Source organism: Pinus tabuliformis, chromosome 4_1 (genome assembly GCF_031772625.1).
Source record: "Pinus tabuliformis cultivar Carrire ecotype Pingquan chromosome 4_1, CPIR1, whole genome shotgun sequence".
Taxonomy (NCBI): Eukaryota; Viridiplantae; Streptophyta; class Pinopsida; order Pinales; family Pinaceae; genus Pinus; species Pinus tabuliformis.
In genome coordinates, this window is record NC_142303.1 from 976,722,170 (window position 1) to 976,726,190 (window position 4,021).

Below are 4,021 nucleotides of genomic sequence, written 5' to 3' on the forward strand. Positions count from 1 at the left end.
GAATATGCAGAGACATGATTACTTGGTATGAAGGATTTCTTTGAGTTGCATGACTATACATAGAATATAAAGTCCAGAATAGTTATATTTAGTCTCAAAGGGAAAGAAAAAATCTATTGGGAAGATGTGAAGCAGGTTACAGAAATTAGGACCAAAGATTTGAGTTGCCATGAGTTCAAGAGACTTTTCAGGAAGAAATATTTACCAAAGAGGTACTATGATAGTAAATCCAAGGAATTGTATGAGCTAAAGATGGGATCGATGACGGATGAGGAGTATACGACCAAGTTCCTAGAGTTTTTGAGGTATGTATCATATCTTAAATATGAGAAAGACAAAGTCAAAGATTTGTCTATGGATTACCGTTATCATTTAAATATCGGATTGAGTATGGTGAGCCTCAGTCACATTAAAAAGTCATTGGGAAGTTGATGCATTGTTATGATAAATCAAAGTGTAAGATAGAATCTCAACAAGGTTGGAAAGGGAAAGATAACGCAAAGGGAAAGTGACCACTGAAGTGAACAATACCTCAAGATGCAAGTGAGAAAGAGAATGTTGTTCCTTACAATAAATTTAATGTAGTTGGAAAGGGACACGGATCACAACCTAGAGGGAAACAAAATAAAGGTGATAGTAAGGGACAGTTGCAGTGTTGGATATGTGGCAAGGAGCATCTCAAGAGATATTTCCTGCAGTATCAAGGTGGTAGGCCTCATATTTACAGTGTATAGGAAGTGTAGACATATGGGGATGTTGGGAAAAGCATTCCTTGAATATATGCAGCATTAGATAATAGGCAGGTGGATCACCATGCATCTATTATCGAGATGGATGGTAATCTTTGTGATCAAGTTGTTTCTATTTTGATTTACCCCATATCTAATTATATTTATGTTAATCCTAACGTGGTGGATAAGTGTGGTTGGAATAAAGAAGTGTATGCAGAATCCTGGTTAGTGTAGTTGGCTACAAGTACAAAGAAAAACATTCATCAATGGGTAAGATATTGTGCATTTGAGTTGAATGGTATGCCTACATCAACACATTTGAATGTGATTCCATTAGGATCATACAATATGTTGTTGGGTATGGACTCATTCTATCTTCATAGAACTAAGGTGGATTGTTATGACAAGGCCATTGAGTGCTTGGATGAAAATGGAGAACAAAGGATATTGCAGGGTAAGAAGAAGGCAACATCAATTAGAATGGTTACAACTATGTAAGAAAAGCATATTTGTAGGAAAGAGTTTGTATTTTTTGATGTGCATATTTCTAGTGATAATGGTAAGGATGTTGAGGATGCGAAGGTATTGCAAAGGTACCCAGTTTTATAGTAGTTTCAGGATGTGTTTCCCGTAGATATTTCAGATTTGTCACCTCATAGGGAAGTGGAATTTTCAATTGAGTTGGTACCAAGGGTAGCACCAATGTCAAATGAACCATACAGGATGATCACACCAGAGTTGGTATAATTGAAGTTGTTGTTGAATTAAATGCCTTACAAGGGATACATTAGGCCAAGTGTATTGCCTTGGGGCACACTGATATTATTTTTGAAGAATAAGGATGATACTCTCAGGTTATGATTACAGGTAGTTGAATAAGGTAACCATCAAGAACGGGTATTTTTTGCCGAGGATTGATGACTTATTTGACCAATTGAAGGGAGCAACAATGTTCTCGAAGATTGACCTAAGATAAAGATACCATCAGGTGCGCATCAAAGAAGAGGATATTTACAAGACTGCCTTTCGCACTAGGTATGGATGTTATGAGTTTGTTGTAGTTCCATTTGGTTTGTCTAATGCTCCAGCCACTTTTATGTGCTTAATGAATATTTTTCTCCATCCTTATTTGGACAAGTTTTTGTTTCTTTTATTGATTATATATTGATATATTCTAAGAATGAGGAAGAGCATGCTAAACACTTACCAGCAGAGTTGGTATTGCTAAGAGAAAAACAATTGTATGTGAATCTTAGCAAATGCATTTTATTTCAGACAAAGGTACATTACTTGTGGCATGTGTTTTTGAAGGAAGGAATAACAGTGTATCTGGAAAAGATAAGGGTTATTATGGAATGGGTAGCTCTTAGGAATGTGGATGAGGTAAGGTAATTTATGGGGTTAGAAGGTTACTATAGGAGTTGAAACGAAAAGGGAATAAATTTGAATGGATAGAGGAATGTGTAGCAATTTTTGAGCTGTTGAAGCAGTTGTTGACAAATTCTCTAGTTCTCAAGATTTCAGACCCGAATAAAGAGTTTTTGGTGTGTACATATGCCTGCAAGAGAGGACTTGGTGGAGTCTTGATGCAGGAGGGACAGGTGGTATGTTATGAATCAAGGAAATTGAATGAGCACAAGTAGAATTATGACACACATGATCCGTGCTTTGAAGATGTTGAAGAATTATCTTATTGGTAGGAGATTTGTACTAATGAGTGATCACATTGGATTGAGATACTTGTTTGACCAACTGAATCTAAATTCCGAGAAAGCTAGTTGGTTGGCCATGATTAGTGAGTTTGATTTTGAGATCTAGTACATTAAGGGAAAGGAAAATAGGGTTGTAGATGCTCTTAACAAAAGAGTGCAGGTGAATCATATAGCATTTATGAGTTCTTATGGGACAGATCTACAAGATCAGATCTTATAGGCAGCCTGCAGGACAACATAATGAAAGGTACATGGAGCTTAGGCATAGGTTATAGTAGGGTATAGGTGAATAATATGTGGACTATCATCTTACAGCAGACGATTTGATCAGATTTAGGGACGAGATCTATGTGGAAGAGAAAATTGAACTCAAGAAGCTTATCTTGAGGGAATTTCATCTTAAATCATATTCAGGGAACCCATGTTACTAGAAGACATTGAAAATAGTGAAGAAGTTCTACTATTGGCAAAATATAAAGAAGGAAATGGCAGTTTTTTTGTCTAGATGATTGGATTGTCAATAGGTAAAAGCAAAGTGTGAGCATCCAGGTGGATTACTACAGCCGATTTCGATTCAGAGTGGAAATGGGAGGTCATTTCCATACACTTCATTACAAATTTTTCTGAGGACATATAAATAGCATGATTCCATCATGGTCATGGTGAACAAGTTGATAAAGGTAGCACACTTCATTCCAGTGAAGTGTACGTATTTAGTTAATGATGTAAAATAGGTCTTAATGAGGGAGATAGTGAGGTTGCATGGTGTTCCGAAGAAGATTGTGTTAGACAGGGATGCTAAGTTCAATTCCAAATTTTTGAAAGAGTTGTTTGTAGGTTTGGGTATAGATTTGGCCTTGAGCATAAATTATCATCCACAGACAGGTGGACAGATGAAGAGGTCAATGGGATTCTGGAGGACATGTTGAGAATGTACATCATGCATCAGTAGTGGAAGTGGGAATAGTATCTTCCACTAGTTGATTTTACTTACAACAATTGGTATCAAGAGTCACTGAGGATGAGCATGTTTGAGTTACTCTATGGCGGAGTTGTAATACTCGTATTAGTTGGAGTGATCTAGTGAACAAGATGTTGATAGGACCGGTCATGTTGGTAGAGATGGAACAAGAAATGCAGGTTATCAAGAAGAATCTAAAGGCAGCATAGGACAGGTAGAAAAGTTATGCAGATCAGCATAGGTTGTTTAAGGAGTTTCAGGTTGGGGAATGTAATTGTGCATCAAGCCCAAGGAAATATCCTTGGGGATTAGGTCATGTGCGAAGTTGGCACCTCAACATTGTGGGATTTTTGAGATCCTTGAGAGGATTGGGCCAGTGGCCTACAGACATTCACTACCTTCGACAGTGAAAGTCCATGATGTTTTCCATGTTTCATTGCTTAAAAGATATGTAAATGATCTTGATCATGTTATTTATTGGTTTGCATTGCAAGTGGATCCAGAAGGATAATTCTAGCCAGAACCTTAGTGTATTTTGCAAAGAAAGATACTCATGCTCTAGAACCATGCAATTGAGCAGGTTAAAGTGCATTGGAAGCACATTGGGCCCGATGAAG